Genomic DNA, 19,145 nt, shown 5'->3' with positions numbered 1-19,145 from the left:
AAACCAAATAGTTTTAGTCATCGTGTTAAATAGTTTTCTTTTGTTACGTCTCGTTTAGACATACCTATTTTTAGACAATTTGGACTTAGAAGATACATTCGGTGATATACAGTATATTCGGTGTTAAATATGTTCCAAATCGAAGTTCTTCTGATTTTTATCATATGTACTTTTTACACACACATAAAATGTAATTATTTTTTATCAGAACTAAATCTACAGCAAGTTGATACACAATACTGCCTATGGGAGTATTCTATATGTGAAATATGTTTGATGCATTGAATTAAATTTTACTATCCATTATAACATCATACATTATTTTACAAAAAGAAAACTTATTTTATAATTTGTTCGCATAAATATTTCAACAAATTTGTAACAGTGCTCTTCTATAGATACATCCTCAAATACCAATATAAAACTGAAAAATAAATGACCAAATAGTTATATTGACTAGATAGGACATCTAGTCAATATAACTAGTATACTTAATAGATATGTTATTTTTACTATCCTAATAAAAAAACGTAAAAAAGCAAGTGAAACGATTTATATCTTCATCTATGTTATAAATTGCAATACCATGGTGATACTGTTGGTAAGTTTCTGTCAGTGAGATAAAATATTTTTTAAAAAACCAAGTAAATGGAGAAAGAAAGAGAATTCTGTGTTCAGGTCACGAAGGAAAATGGGCGCCTGACCGTCTTGCAGCTGTCAGAATATAAATCAGCTGATTTTACATAACCTTTAAATCAGCTGTTGCCTGTCTTGTAGCGTTCCCTGCTTGAGATACAGCCTTATTTATAGTCAGTATGATTATACATCGCATGTTAACTGAGACGAATTAACTGACGATAGTATTAATTGAGGCTATTTTTTGGTTAGTATTAAGTTACCATCCCGTGAGACTCCCTTTGTTATGGAATTCAAAATTAACACATATTTACCACGTAGCGTCAATGTCGTACAAGTTTTAAAAGCCAATATATTTTTGACGCCAATATATTGAAAGCCAATATATTTATATTTTGGACTCGGACTGCTAGAACTTTAAAAGACTGTTAAAAAATTCTCATCTGCTATACAGAAAAGCCATGAGTAACCACGCCAAGTAAATAAAACTATGAATTATGTGAATTTGAACAAAGTAATTAATAACCTCATAAATTGAAACTCAATATCCGTTTGTTGTTACAAGCAGTGCAAAGAGTGTAAATCATAGGTTTTTATTATTAAATACCCGCCTTTAAACCTGTTATGATGATTTATACTGTACATGTTAAAGTGAAGGTAGAGTAGGTCGTTCGCATAACTGTCTGCTTACCCGTATCCTGTCCGTAAGTATAAATATTACAATTCTTGTGCATATATTTCAAAATGCGTTTATTGTTAGTTTAATCAACTCATATTAACCGGGAAAATTCCTCATACTACTGAACTGAAATGATAGTTTATTTACAATCTGTATATATGATTTGTTTACAGAAGGCAGCTTTCTTTAGTGAGAAATGATACTTCCATATTCAGTAGCAATACCTATTTTGTAAACCTTCTCTAATAAATAAAATGTAGAAGACGTATAATATCCATTTTTATCTTTAATATGACTATGAAGACAACTTAGCGTTTATTTTCTATAACATGCACCAAAACCTTCTTACAGGAATAGCCACTAAACTTCCATTTTGACCCTTCATTGTTTATGTAATATGTTAGGATCGCACTGATATTCTTCATTAATTGTATAGTTGTGTATTTAATACCCTTGAATTTTTAAATGTTTTGTTTAAACGTTAACTGTTAAGATAGTGTACTAAATAAATATACTCTTTTAAAATGCATAAAAATGCATATAACATAATACTATACACATTATAAATATGAACCTGAAATGAAAATATCAATTTCATTTTTTAGGTGATAAATTTAGAACTAAATGTCAAAGCGGGCTTATTAAAATAACCAGACTGATGGTCCGACTGACTCCGTAGTACACGTATCGTTTAAGCTTAACTAAAAACAAAGTTACATCGTAGGTGAGATAAAGCTCAATTATGCACATTTACTTGGTATTTGTTACTCTACTTGCGTTATTTATCGTGCACCATATTTTACTAGCCTTACGCGATGAGAACAATTACACTTTAAAAGCCCAAGAGAATTTATTTTATTGCTAAAGCTGTACAAGAGTAGGTTCTTTTCCGCAATTACTTTACTTATTGGAGTAGATATCTTGTCAAATTACTAAATTAAACACGCAATACTCAGAACATATCGTAGCATTTTATTCTTCCTTTCTAAAGACGCTTGTAGTTATTATTGCAAAGTGTGAACAGAATGAACATGAGAACGTAGGGCTACATTTATAATCTACCTGTCTTAATATCTATGTTGTTTATTTTCATATGATATAATCATTGCTGTAGAAATAAAAATTTGTATCTTATACAAATGACATACATTTAATAAATTACAAGTGATTATAACCATTAATGAATTAGACTGTTGTTTAACATCAAAGTTGTATGTTCATTTTAAAATTCTGAAACTTTCCTTATTGTGGGTTATTTTGTTAAATTCCTTTTTAATAAACAGCTACATTACGTCGTTACACTTTATGAGAACACTATTGTAAGACAAATCACACGATACCACAATAAACAGTGACTGATATCAGATGTTTGAAATATTGAGGGCATTATCAGTAAACAATGGGATCCCACGACAGTAAACAAGGATGAGGCAGTTGTTTATTGTATGCTGTGGCCTCTCAGAGCACTAACTCTAAACTGGTTCATGCGCGGCAGCCAGTAACTCTATCTCAGAATATAAACGCTAAAATGATGAAAAATAATTATAAATAGTGAATTCTAAACTCAATTTGTGACAAATACCTATTTAGTAACTTTTTGGGTTTTTATATATTCATATGAAAGCAGTTTAATTGCACTGTAACATAAAGCACTGAGTGATTATAAGTGTCAGTCAGAGAGCTTACTGCAAATTTGTGCTTGGGTAGTAGCAGGAGAACTCTAGATATTAACGGATCACCTTATCCAACATGCTAACCCACTCGTGACACCGATCTGCATATTCACGTTTGTATCCATCTATACACGTAGGAAGTATCGTGGCAAGTGTCAGTCAGAGAGCTTACTGCAAATTTGTGCTTGGGTAGTAGCAGAAGAACTGTAGATATTAACTGTTCACCTTTTCCAACGTGCTAACCCACTCTCGACACCGATCTGCACGTTCACATTTGTATCCATCTATACACGTAAGAAGTATCGTGACAAGTGTCAGTCAGAGAGCTTACTGCAAATTTGTGCTCGGTTAATAGCAGAAGAACTGCTAGATATTAACTGATCACCTTATCCAACATGTTAACCCACTCTTGACACCGATCTGCATATTCACGTTTGTACCCATCTTTACACGTTGGAAGTATCGTGACAATATAAAGAAGATAGCATTTTTCAGTAATTTTAAATTGCACTCTATATCACAAATAACGTATTTATGGTGTTAGTGTTATTATGTTAAAAAGTGACAAGTGTCAGTCAGAGAGCTTACTGCAAATTTGTGCTCGGTTAGTAGCAGAAGAACTGCTAGATATTAACTGATCACCTTATCCAACATGTTAACCCACTCTGGACACCGATCTGCATATTCACGTTTGTACCCATCTTTACACGTTGGAAGTATCGTGACAATATAAAGAAGATAGCATTTTTCAGTAATTTTAAATTGCACTCTATATCACAAATAACGTATTTATGGTGTTAGTGTTATTATGTTAAAAAGTGACAAGTGTCAGTCAGAGAGCTTACTGCAAATTTGTGCTCGGTTAGTAGCAGAAGAACTGCTAGATATTAACTGATCACCTTATCCAACATGTTAACCCACTCTTGACACCGATCTGCATATTCACGTTTGTACCCATCTTTACACGTTGGAAGTATCGTGACAATATAAAGAAGAAAGAATTTTGTCAGAAATTTTAAAATGCACTCTATACCACAAATAACGTATTTATTGTGTTAGTGTTGTTATGTTAACAGGATACATGTTTTTAAACACTTAGAAATTATGAAAAAGCATGTTGGTCGAAGCCATTGAAGATGTTCTATATGTTAAAGGTTACTCATAGATAGAAATATATCTTTCATACTTTTCCATGGTATCCTCTTAAGTGGATTTATATAGAATAATGCTGTGATGAAGAGTAACTTGTCTTTAAGATAAGAACAAAAGAGTATTCACACATATCAATTATTAAACCTTGATTTAAGAGTAGAAATAACTACAGCACTCCCACGCCCTTGTTGTTTCGTTATGCATCTAACATTTAACTTTGAAGCTTGACAGTTTTTTTTTCTATCATAGGTACGTGTTAAACTCTCGCACGCTGTTTATATTGTTTAACCATTAGTTAGTCTCCTCTTTTAATCACTGTCATGTTTATCAACATCATCATTCACCAAAGTTCTTAAAGATACATAATTAACACTTTCACTGCCGACAACGTAATTTGACGTCGCGCAAGGAGTTCTATAGACTGCCGACAACGTCATTTGACGGCGCCGACTTTTACAGTAATAAAAACTCATTTAAACGACTATGAAATTCGGCATTGATAGTCATTCGCTAATTCGATGTTTTTGTTTCTTACTCTATGTATTATAATCTATGAAATGTTGTTGGCAGTCATCTGTAACATCGGAAAAAAAGTGGTTTGTTTACCGCTTCGCGTCGGGCGTCGGCTATTTGTTGTCGTTCTGCTACCGTAGTTCGTCGTCTGCGTCGTTATTGTTTTTGCTTGCTATTACGTTTGTTTATGATTGTTTTGTGAGTAAATACAATGAATCGTAACAGTATTGAAGACAATCAAGTTCTAGAAGAGTTACTCAGATGTTCAAGTGACAGTGAAAGTGATGATTTATTCCAAGATGACACAGATAATGATCCCGATTTTACTACTGATGGACTTCTTGGAGATGCAAGTAAGTTTGTTGACATTGTATTTTTACTCAAATAACAAATATAAGCAAATTAGTAATAAAAACATTTATTCTTGTGTTTTGTAAATAATTGGTTTATTACAGAATTTTACAGTTTATTGTTTATTTTATTTTATTTATTTTTTATTTTTTATTTTTTATTATTCAAGACTTTCCACACTAAAAAAAATATTTCAGCATAAGTAAATTTTAATTGTAAAACATGTGTAGCTATAGTGTTAGTAATGACAATTCTAAATACAGAAAAAAATAATAAAAAATATATTATGCTACAGACTAGTACATGGTGATGTTTTTTGGTCAACTTTTTATTTTTTACAAAAAACGTTATGTTTTTAAGTTTTCAACCAAGACTTTCTGTTTGAAAATATTTATGCATGAGCATCTGTGTAGAAAGAGGAAGAACTTAGCTTTAAAAAAATGTAAGTCCTATGGTTTTCTTATAATTAGTTAAAAAATTATATATATTTAAAAATCGTTAAAAATGGGCGGCAGTGTAAGAAAGTTGTCAAAATTAGGAGGCGGCAGTGAAAGTGTTAATGTACATTTATCTGGAATCGCTAGTTGATTTTCTCATTAGTTTTCTTGTTAATTTAAAGATACTATTAATAATTTGTAAAAATGTGATCTTTATGTGTATTCTGTAGTTGTAGGATACATATAAAAATGTAGAAAACATTGAATAAAAGGGGATATAAACATAATTGCTTACAAATACTTAATTATTGATAAAACACTTTATTAACATTTAATTATGTAAATTAAATATACATCGTACAACTAATAGAATAAATGAACCATTGTTATAATATTTACAACAACCTAACATAAAACAACAATAAATTTCTCTCAATAACAACATTTGGTAGAGAGACAACAAGATTTTACTTTTTTGTTTTAAAAAAGAAAGAATATTCATAAAAATAAACAAGAAAAATACAATGCAACATGTAAAGTCCCAGAAAGAGAGACATGCGGCTCTGGCAGACCAAAAAATTTGGCGTAAAGGACAATGAATCAATCAAACATTTGAAACGTTTGGAGGACTAGTAAGGGTCTCCAGCTTTCGACAATTTTTAAAGATACTATTTTTGAGGATAGGATATTTCAAGGAATGTTCCAAAGAAATCACTAACCAAGAGAAGTTGACTTGCACGAGCACCATCACAAGAGGATTCTCTGGGCCAGGCGCACAAGATCAGAATTAGGCAAGACAGAGAGAGTTCCATTGGTGTTCCAGCGGTCCAAACTAACGTGTAGTCCACGTTTGCGGGAAGACATTCACTTCAGCATGCACAATAGCGCACATACAGGGTGAATAAAATATAACAAGCTAAGTAAAATAATAAAGGAAAATGATGAGCTTGAGTGAGTGAGATGGGATAATGATCACAGAAGCGAATGTGTGCAAAAGACACATATACACAGGAGTAATGTAGTGGAGAGGTAGGTCGAGACAACGACCATACCGGTATGAGATATGCAACCGGTATCCATGTAAGACAAAATGCAATGAAGAATTTGATCATTTACTCGTCTTAAGTCAACAAAAGGGGTTGGTCTGAGTGTACTAAGTGCAGAAATTATGGGATTTTAGTCCAATAAGAATTCAGTCCCTAGTGTTTCTAAGAGAATTAGCGCCTTGTGTTTTCCTAATTTTTTAAGTATAAAATATGTCGATAGTCGCAAAACGTGTTGAATATTGGTGTAAATAAATATAAGTAATATAAAGAAATAATACAATTCCAATGTTTTCAAAGTTACTGTGAAAAGATCATCTGTAAATAAATTACGAAAGAGTTTCAGACCTGTTCAAGCAACTGATCAGAGCTGTTTGATGATAGCTCTCAAAGGTTCCATTAGGTTCCCTGGGGCTCGAAATCAGGGATAATACTATTTACTCTGCTTTGCTTTGCGCTGTGTAAGGGAAGCGACTCTTTCACGATTAGCTCGTCACCTCTTTTAAATATATGATCTATAGTAAGGAAAATGTTACTCTGGTTACTTCCTTGAGAGATAAATATTTTACTTCTGATCTATAACATAGATAGAATTACTAGTCAGTTACAATAAAGTTTAATTCTTCCTGATGTTTACCTCATTTATTTAAAAATGTAAAGAACGATATAAAGTCCCAATTAAGTAATTAATTGGATAGAAAATAATTAATTATATACTTAACATAGAAGAATTAAAGTATATAGCATATCGTTTTGCCTAAAATATTCCAAAAATTATCTATAATCAATAAACATCGTGTATGAAATGTTTTAAAATTTAATATTTATATAAAATTAAGGTTTAAAAGGCTCCTTGCTAAGAAAAAGTTTACTTGCTCAAGAATTGCTTCATTTAGAAAGGAGTACTTTTAAGATGAATCCTATGAGTCTGCGAGTATCTACATGAAAAATCCAAATAAAAAATCTAATATTTATTGTAAGAACAATTTCCGTTTAGATTTAAAATTAAACACATAGGGTTATTTTTTCTTTAAAACAGAATGGGAAACTGAAACAAAAAGCAACCCAACGAAACAAGTTATGTTTTAAAAGTTGTTTTGATTTAACCGGCAAAAAATAATCATATAAAATCTTTTACGGTGACTCAATAGGAACTGTGACTTTAATATGGCGTTAGAGAGATTGAGTATTCAATATCAGCTATCTCATAAGTACGTAAATACGAATTTAGAATCATTATCATAGATAGCTTCATATTTGATAATGAACGAGTAGCGGGGCATGTGCTTTGGCTGATTATAGCCATAATACCTGTAGATGTTACAAAAAGGTTCACGGTAAAGGTGGATATAATGCTGTTATCATGGCATAGGACACTGCGTTTGTGCTAATAAGGAAAAGCCTGAGCTAACCTTTGTATAAGCTTATACTGTGGGTCTGGTGTATTGCAGTACATAGCTTAAACTACAGTACAAATTTTAATTTGTATTTTTTAAACAATTTATTTCATACACAACTTAAATTGGTTTTATCAATTCGGCAGACTATACTAAATATATTCTATTATGCTTGTTCCATAAACATGAAATTGTTAACAAGAACTTTGAATATTTAGTACTAATTATTACTAACATTAAAAATTTAAAAAATCTTATTTTTAATGTAAAAGGATAAAAAAATTGTATCCTGATGTTTAATGTAAAGTAAACAAACATACAGAGATTTTTCATCAGACTTCTATAGCTGCAGATCAGCCAATAAAATAAAGTCCACCTTTTCGTGGAGCGTTAGCGGGCAGAATTATTCAAGGGGCTAAGCAAATTTAAATTTTGTCTAGATGCCACTCTACACGGTATCTATAAAATAAACTGTACCAAATACATTAAAATTAGCATGAAGTTACATCTCTATGTAGGAAACACTGAGTTCAATAATGGTGCAATTTTATTTGGGCTTTCAGCTGAGCATTGTCTAAAATATTTTAGTTGGTTTTATGGATATTCATGATGGCAACGAGAAAATATTAAAATATAAAATTGTAAACAAATTGTTTAAATATTTTAACATTTCAAATATTTACGCATGTAGCCTAAATAAACCATTACATACAACACATTATTTTGGTGACTTGGTGTGTAGCATAGTATACAGAAAAAAGTGTAGACTTGTTATTTGAACATTGCTATTAAACACAACTTAAAGAAGAAAAATTTAAATATATTATAAAGCAAGATATCTCTAAAAAGCTTTCGTCAGTATAAATTACGGTTTACACGAAACTTCATTTTTACATAAATAAGAGTGAGTTATGTAATGATGCACGTCTAACCACGAAAATTCATGCGTCACTCAAGCCATTCACTCAGTAGACTAACACAATTTCCTTTCATCTACCGGGTGCATGTAAATACGTTTGGCTGTATGATAACCCGCCTGACAATAAATGAGGTATTTTGCCATAGCCTTTCTATTTTTCCTTTCAGCATGCCTTGTCTAAACCTAAATTGGAAAATTTTAAAATAAATTATTACGATAAAAAATAATAAACAATTAATAACACAAATTAATGTTAATTATAATGACTAAATGGAATAAAGGTGTAAATGTTTAATCCTACTATAGACTTTATGTTATGATATTGTTACTTTATCTTATTGAATTCTCATTGCTAATACAATTCTTGAAACTTTCAAGATATTTTTGATACATTCTAGATTATGTTATATATACAGGGTGTCAATTAAGTCTGGAACCTCTTTTTTAATTTTTGAACCATATATATATATATATATATATATATATATATATATATATATATATATATATAGCATAGTATATTAAAAATATACAAAGTGATTAAAAGTAAATTAGTTAAATTGTTAAGAATAAAAACCTCAATGTTTAAACATGCACAATTTAGTAATAGTGTCTGGTTTATTTTTTTCCTGTTTTGTGTTCATAAGATTCTTTAAAGGTTCCTATTAAGAAGGCAATACATGTAAATTACATCTACAGTCGGAGAATATTTGTTTTTCGTAAAAAGATTTCATATACAGCTTACATACAGTAGTTCACTGCCAAGCTAAGAATGAGTAGATGGAATAAAATTACCCATGTACTCATATAGCTTGTTTTTCTCTTACAAATCAATGGTAGAATTTTATGTGTCTCTTATGGCTATAAAATACGAAATAAAGTTAGAGTGAACCTAAGTCGTATCCTGTGTCAGGAACGAAGGTTTCTTATAACATTCATAGTTTGTTTAAGATTACCTTGTGGTTTAAAAATTAAAAAAGAGGTTCCAAACTTAATTGACACCCTGTATAATAACAGAACAAGGTAATCTTAAACGAACTATGAATGTTATGAGAAACCTTCGTTCCTGACAGTTACAATGTAGACCGAATGTTGTCGTTTCACAGGATACGACATAGGTTCACTCTAACTTTATTTCGTATTTTATAGCCATAAGAGACACATAAAAATCTACCATTGATCTGTAAGATAAAAACAAGCTATATGAGTACATGGGTAATTTTATTCCATCTATTCATTCTCAGCTTGGCAGTGAACTACTTTATGTAAGCTATATATGAAATCTTTTTACGAAAAACAAATATTCTCCGACTGTATATGTAATTTCCATGTATTGCCTTCTTAATAGGAACCTTTAAAGAATCTTATGAACACAAAACAGGAAAAAATAAACCAGACACTATTACTAAATTGTGCATGTTTAAATATTGTGGTTTTTATTCTTAACAATTTAACTAATTTACTTTGAATCACTCTGTATATTTTTAATACACTATTGTTAGACTTGCACATTTTATTTTATTTATTATTTATGTGTAATGATTACTATTTAATGTAATTTAACCCAATATAATTTTACCATGCAATATACTAATTTTGCATGGTAACTGCTAAATTGCATCTAAATCATAGTTAGGAAACAACCAACAACGGAAAGAACAAAACAGGACACAATATCGTAAACTGTGACAAAACCGCCACTGGTCTTGCAGTGGCAGGTACAAATCACCGTTTCCATGGCAATCTGCTATTTGTCTCTGTCACTGTTTGGTCACGTGATGTATACATTGCAGGTCTTCTGTTTTGTGAAGAAGAATTATAATTTGATATAAAACACTAAAATTAAACGATGGAGGCCAACGAAAATAGTTTAATAACATGATATATAAACTATTAGGGTTGATAATAATACGCTTAGACTTCTCTAACAAAAATCAATAATATTTATTGTAATGTACTCTTGACTTTTAACTCAAAACAGTAATGTACAACCATAATGCTCGTCCTTTACATTCCTAAAAAGAATTTTCGTCAAATTAGTGATTAAATAATATATAAATCTTAGGAATAAGAATATAACGGTTTTGAATTGCTAATAACAAATCACAGCCGTAGATTTTTAAAAATCTGTAGCAGAACCCAATTTTTTTAGATATTCCAACCATTACATAACATTCAAAGTTAACGCTCAATATCTTACAAGAAGATTAAATGGGAAGATGGACTCTTGTAAATATTAAAAGACATGTAGTATTCAAATATATATGTTTCTTAAATTTATTTCTATTGATATTGAGTGGCCGTAGTTAGCTTGACTAAGTATTTTGACTAATTACATACTAAGTGATGTATGCAGTTAGTCTTTATTTTGAAATGAGTAAAAACTACCCATTATTATTGTATGTAATGTATGTATGATAATTATTTTACATGCAGAAATTCCTTATTTGTTACCAAAATTTCGACATTTTTAAAGGTAAATAAAGGAATTAATAAATTATATTTGCAAAAGGCAGTGGGTGGAGTGCTAAAGTAGAGATACTTTGCTTAAGAGCAGTTTCATGTTCCCCAGTTTTACGGTTGCTATTGTCATAGGTGGGTTTATTAAGTTATGAAATTTTATTTTTCTTTGTTATGGTAGGTATTTTTAGAGTTCCTGTTCTTTATCACCTCAGAATGGCTATAACTTCCTAAGAGGCACCAGAATTAAGTTTTTTGTTCTCATTTTCGTACATTCATTAATTACAGCATTGTTTTTTTATATAATAAGAGCTTTTACTACATAATCTACTACACATGGAATTTATGCTTATTATAGTTGTTAATTTTTAACAAAATATTCGACATAAGTTTCATTCATTCAAAAGAAGAACTACTTTCTACAAACAGAATCTTAAGCAGAAAACATCTGAAACTCTTTCTCCTCACAAGTAAAATGGAGTAGAACTGACTGATCAAGTCCAAAATGAGTAAATAAGTTCATGTGAAATATCGTGAAGCATAATAATCTGAATCTTTCATCATCTCTACCATGACCTGCCATTTATATTTGAGGTTATAGCTAATCATCGAAGTTAATTTGGCAAGGATGTGTTGTGATTGAAGTGTGTGCATACATACAAATTCAATGGCCGAAATGTTTTCTACGAACAGCTAATGTAGACTAAATATTCAAAATTTATACCATTCAAATTCACACAATCATGAACAAATTATATTTCACCTTTTTAGTTATTAAAACGTTTTTATATTGTTTAAATCGATAATATTTTCAAAGATTGGGTACAATAAAGGTTTTTGTTCGTTCCATATTATAAAGCCGTTCTGCGAATAAAATTGAAACGTAGAAATTAAATACTGTAGAATCGTTTTTACAAACGAGCAATAATGGATGCATCGTTTTGAAATCTCACCCCCTAAACGATTTTTTATTGCACTGCACTGGCTAAATATGAGTGAAGTATAAACGGTCACATGGGACGTTGATGTGCTATGAAAATATTGTGACAAATTTCGTTGGCAATCGCTATAAGTTGATGTACTGTACTGTACCTCTCATCGATCGCTAAACTTGATAATCAATACATTTTTTTCATAAAATTCAATATTTTTTTTAAATAGTTACTGTATTACTTTGTATGAGTCGCCAATAGTTATTTAAAGCAGTCACAAAACTATAGATTTAGATCTAATAAAAATAATGTACATTTTTTAACTTTTTTAAAAATACATGTTTAAAAAATACATACCATGAAACTGAAAAGAACTCAAAAGCTTTTGAACAATATATAAAATCAAAATTTATATCTTCCGAGCATATCTTCTTTTATAGGCCCTATATTATATTTATATCTTCTTTTCTATATTATATGGATCATTTTGAAAAGATCTCTAAACGAGAAAGTAGCAACAGAAAACTATTAAAAACGATGACTGAAACCATTTAGTTTCCTATCACCTTTAATCCAGTTCATTAAAACATTTACTTTCTTACTCGACAATATTTTCATAAAACCAAAAGACTGCATCTGAGAACGAGGTTTGACGTTGTTGCTCACCTTAGCTTAGAATACGGATATGGACATTTCCACTCCAATCAACATTGAAGACCTTTAAATCATTAGACACTCAAGCTCAAAAAATAAGAATAGATTAATACATTTCCGAATCACTACTAAGCGAAACTATAAGGTCTCATTATCTTCATTATTTAAGTAATTATATCATACAAATCATGACTATCCTTTAAATTAATTTTTAAACATGAACATAAAATACATTGTTATTAAACATTTAGAATTATTTAAATATAATTAAAACGAAGAGATCTTATAAAAATATTGCAGTAATCAAGAAAATATAAGAAAAAAATCATGAGTCATAATAATATTAAAGTCTTATTTGCCTCAAACTTAAATCTATATACACTAATCCTGGTAGCATGTTGTTTAGTGTTAGCTATTCAATGTCATTGTTTTTTGTTCAGAATAATAAACCATAGTGGGAGTGTTTTTACCCACATCCATTTTTGTTTATTTTAAATACATTACATTAGAAAATAGACATAACATACAATGAACCATTCAAAATTTAACATTCCCAGTCCCACATCAAGATTCATAATCAGAAAATTATACGTGTTACTAAATCTTTTTACGCCACCATCTCCAAATTTGTTGTTAGTGATGTGCCACTCATATGCATTGTATGGTAAAGGACTAATGTATTTTTATTTCTGTGTAAATCACAATTATTAATGTTATTATTTATTTTAGTAACTACATACAACACCTAATTTCCATGTTTAATCCTTAATTTAAAAAATGTAGTGAATTTATTCCACAACTAAATCACGTACTGAGTATACAATAAATAAATATTATCTAAAGCATAAAGCGTTGGATCTAAGCTAGTAGTATTAAAGCCAGATTATTGCCAAATGAAAGTATCCATTTATTTAAATTATGTTATCAGAGTATCAAAGGCAAGCGATTGTCATGTATTGCCTCTAGCAAAGTCCGCAATATTATTAATTTGTAACTCGTGGTATTCACCTTTTATTCTATTAATGGTATTGATTTATTGTTTAAGGTTTCATATATTATTTTTGTCACAGTCTTTCAACCCTGAAATATAACACAAAGTCCTTAATTTCAACGGAAATTCAATGTGAAGCGTTAAAATATTATTTTCTGTGGTTCTAGTGTGGTCGAATAACTCTTAAATGTTTAGAGCTAATGACGATGGAATATGAATTAAAGCAATATTTAGAACTTTTATTTAGTAAGTGGTCTGATCCCCCCATATAGGTTGACTTCTGATTGGTTGATACCTGCCAGAGGAACCAATACAGATTCAGAAAATACCGATGTGTCACTTAAATCTAGGTAACCCAATGCATATATATGAGTGGCACATCACTAACGACAAATTTGGAGATGGTGGCGTAAATAAATTTAGTCCATAGATCTAGTTTACTATGTGAATGACTATTGCAGCTCCCTTACCATTAAAAGGAGGTTCAAGCTTAGAGAGAGTTTAGTCTCTCCCTATGTGCTTTAACTCAAAGAGGCTGGAACTGAGCTTGTTATCTCTCCTTATGGGAGCAGGTCAGATGGAGGTCCGTACTCCCAACCATATACATCGTGAATTACCTGTTATTCCGGAAGCAGTGCTAAGCTCTTATAAAACTAAGTGCAATTAGGGATACAATGTCTCCATTTTTACTTGTCTTAAGTGAGCAAAAGAGGAGTGTACTAAGTGTAGGAAATTTGGGACTCCAGTCTACTAAGAACATGTTGGGACCCCAATCCCTAGTGTTTCTAAGAGAAGTAGCGCCTTCTGTAATGATTCTGCTAGTTTTTTTTAAATAACATTGATGGATATTTTCAAAACGTATATAAATAATTGTGTAAATAAATAAAAGTAATATAAATAAGTAATGCAATTCCAATGTTTTCAAAGTTATTGTGAAAAGATCATCTGTAAATGAATTACGAAAGAGCTTCTGACCTGTTCGTGCAAGTGATCAGAGCTGTTTGATGATAGCTCTCAAAGGTTCCATTAGGTTCCTTGGGGCACGAAATCACGGATAATACTATTTACTCTGCTGTGCTTTGGGCTGTGTAAGGAAAGCGACTCTTTCACCATTATCTCGTTTAGTCTTTTAAATATATGATCTATAGTAACGTAAATGTTACTCTGGTTAGTTTCTTGGGGGATGAACATTTTTTTTATAATCTATAACATGGATAGAATTACTTGTCATTTACAACAAAGTTTAACTCTTTTTTATGTTTGCACATTTTAAAGTAAAACACGATATAAAAGTCAAACATGATTTAAAATTGGATATCAATTAATTAAATATCTACTTAAACTAGTAAAAATAAAAGTTATGTCCCAACTATAGGTGACCAAAGTTTCATTAAGAATGGAGTACTTTGAAATTGAATCTTATAAGCATATTTACCTAAGAAATTCAAATTAAAGAAATGTATTACATATTGTAAGAACATTTTTAGTTTCAATTTAAAATTAAGCCGATATGCGTCTCTTCCTTTATACATGTAATGGTAAATAAAACCCAACAAAAACAAGTTTTGAGTCGTTGAAAAGTTGTTTTGAATTTACTGAAGAAATAAAAATAACAAACCATATGAAACCTTTTACGGTAACTCATTAAAAATAATTAGTGTAATATGGCGTTATAAATAAAGTGTACTCAATATCAGTTATCTGAGCAGTGCGTAATCACGAACTTATGATCATTATCTTAACCCCATACTCGATAATAAACAAGTAGGGGGGATGCGCTTTGACCTATTTGATTACCCGCATTCTTTAATTTAATTCTAAAAATGTAATAATATTTAAAATTTGCATACTTAGTAGTATTGGAGTCATCATTTGGGACTATATCAGGGACTTTGAGGCTGCTCCAATCACATGGGGCAAAATACACCATGTAACGTTTGAACTGAGCCAATATAGTGGCTTCATTTTCGATTCAATGTAAGTAGGTGGGGTATGAAATTGAAGATGAGGATTATCCCAGTTTTATTTACGAGGTGTATTATTTATACTTTAAACTATTTTTTAACCATAACCTTCCAAGCTTGATCAACTTTTAACCGTAATAACTCATAACTATACAAAACATGAATAATATAACTTGCATTTTTTAAATTCTATAACGCTCCCAACCATATTGGGTAACATAAAAACAACTAAGAAGGTTCGCCCAAACCATTACACGGACCTCCAAGAGCAGACTTTTAATTACCTGTTAACAACTAATGTGATAAAACTTTAGGCCAAATATTTATAAGTATGGACTACTAATTCTTCCACAACAAAACTTTCTTTGAGAACAACCTGAACGAGTGGCTCCAGAAGTGAATTATTTAGCGTGATTTTTTATCATTATGTAATAATGGAAATACTCGTATGTTTTAGCAGGTTTTGGAGAAGTAAAAGTAAATACACTATGATAAATATAATACTATTCACTGTGATGTAGCCAATTTTATATTTTAGTTCACATATAACTTCTTACATATAGTTGTTTTTAATAAGAATTACCTCATACTGCTTGAACAACACATAAATTCTATGGAAACATTTATAATTTCAGATTTGGTGATAAAATAATAATTTTTTTATTATTATAAGCATTCTGATTGCACATAATAATTCAGCATAAAACTAAATCAAAGTGTTCAAATTAGTACAACAACGTGTTACATAACATACGGCATAACATCTCAGTCATGCCATCTAAATTGCATTATTTCCAGAATGAATCACATCCTGTTCTGTCGTTCTGTTATTCATTTACATATGCACCAATCAGCTGTTCATTCTGGCGGAAGTAACTTGCTATGCAGTCATTTCTGTTTCCTGAAAACTTACTTAAAATTCAAAAGAATACATACTGTTGACCTTAAATACTATTAAGAAGTTGTGTTTAAAATTAAAAAACAATGTTAATAATGATATTTAGGTATAATATGGTATTAACTGTATATTGTTCTGGACAGTAAAATTACAAAAATAATCAATACCTATGAGTATAGTACCTGGATAAACTTAAGGGAGATTTTTTACTTAAAAATCTTACATGAAAACATTATATGAAGCGTTGCCGTATTATATAATTAAGATTTACGTTTCATAAAAATTGGAATATGTAATCATACTTGATGAGGTTAAACCCTATTATTAACAGTCTGATTGATAATACGAGAGAAAATAAAAATAAAAATTATTTCATGTGCTTAGTTTTTAAAGAGTAATTTTCAGCTCCGTATTACTTGTTTAAAGTGCAAGGTTATACTTTGTTAAAAGTCTAGATTTGGTTGTATAAGTTTGATTAATAATTAATGTTTAGTCTTAAACTTAAAAAAAAATTAAAAATATATAATTCTCTTATATAAAAATAAAAAAGGAGTTGAAATGAATAGAGTAGTAAAAACTATATTATGTGGTATATCAACGGTATCAAAGCACTCATAAGTACAGGAGAGAAAAATATAAGCTGAGCAAGAAAGCAACATTTTTGAATCAGCGACTAATGGTGTACGTCAGGGCTTTGATCTCGGGACATTGATCCTTCTAGTTAGATGGCCTAACAATCTATGTAGTAAGTAAGGATCTCTATATTTAAAATATTTGACGGTTAGTTCCCTTTACGTTCCAATGATTTTTGTTATTCTTCCTGAGCGTCATAAATAATCCTTAGTCTACACAACGCGAACCGTTAGTTAAGAAGGAAATTATTCAGCAACTAAATACAAAGTAATAATATCGTGATGATAGTGTATCCCAATAAATTTCAAAAGTAATAATATGATGATAGTTTATCCCAATAAATTCCATAGTAATAATATAATGATTGTAGTGTATATGAATAAGTTCCAAAGTAATAATAAGCCATGATGATAGTGTATCCCAACAACTTCCAGCATAATTATGTAGCTCAATAAATACTTTAGTCAGGAATAATTGAGTAGCCTATTAAAAAAGATGAAATTTAGAGAATTTTCTAACATTGTTTAATACTGATTGTACGACATGTAATAGTTCAATTGTTAGGTCATTTGTATGGTGAAGATGAGGTTATTATTAAACAATATTACTTAAATAATACAATTTCAACTTTCTAGTCAGTGTTTTACAATAATATAAATATGAGGCCAAATTTTGTCATCCATTATATGAAGTATAGTTTACATAATTAGTTTTTCATAATTACATTTTAAAAGCATATGGTCACAAACCAATACAAACAAATGAGTTTTGTTAATACTCGTAGTTTGAATTAAGTACAACTATAAACTATTGCGAACTAATGCATTCTTCATACATACATAACATTCAAGAAAGAGGAAAAGGATTTACACGGTATCAGAATGGTGGAGTCATTCCGGTAGGGACTACACTAGTTGGAGAAGTACTCGGTGTCGGTGCAGTGCATTTCGTTCTCGCCAGCTGTAACAACTACTTTCTTAAGTACCGCAGGTATACTAGTCCAAACCATTAGTATTAACACTACGTAGTACTTGTTATTTTGGTAATTTCCCAGATTCGTAAAGGATATTTTTAATTCAGATCTTATTATCATACTTCAAGCTTTACTACACAGAAAGGAACATAAGAAGTAGCATTGCACTTTCCATGTATGCCTTGCCAATTATAAACATAATGACCAGAATTATACGTTACTACATGTCGGTAAAGCAATTACAATGTTTGCATTAACATAACTGGTAGGTATACTCTCGACTTTGCACCTTCTGGTGATCGGATTACTAAGGACCAAAAGAACTTTAAAGTTATGACTAATCCGACAGAAACCCACTTCACTTACAGAAGATACATTGTAAAAGTCTCAGGTTTTATAGGAAATGTAGTAAAATATTGGAAAACACTATAATTGACATATGTTAACAACATTACACTATTTAAAACTATACATAAGAAAATTTTATGTAGGCCTATGTTTGTGAAGAAATATGAAACATTATTAATATCAATGTTTAAAATTTTGCCACTTCTAAAACTAATTTTTAAACTTACCACATTAAAAAACTAAGTTTAAATTTTTAATACTACAAATTTTTTATGTAATTTTTTAAGAGGCATCAATCCCCTTTCCTGCGCTTTATGCCTGAACAAATCAATCACTGGCCTATGCCAAGATCTACTAATAGAATAAGGACAGAGAAATTACAGTACAAGATCCATGGTACTGATAAAAACTGAAAAGGTCGCTGAAAGTAGTTTAATCTGTCTGCCTTTGATGTACTCGGATCCAAAGTCCGACATCCTATGCCATGCTCCC

This window comes from Homalodisca vitripennis, chromosome 2 (genome assembly GCF_021130785.1).
Source record: "Homalodisca vitripennis isolate AUS2020 chromosome 2, UT_GWSS_2.1, whole genome shotgun sequence".
In the NCBI taxonomy this organism is placed as follows: Eukaryota; Metazoa; Arthropoda; class Insecta; order Hemiptera; family Cicadellidae; genus Homalodisca; species Homalodisca vitripennis.
Note: the sequence above shows the minus strand (reverse complement) of the source record.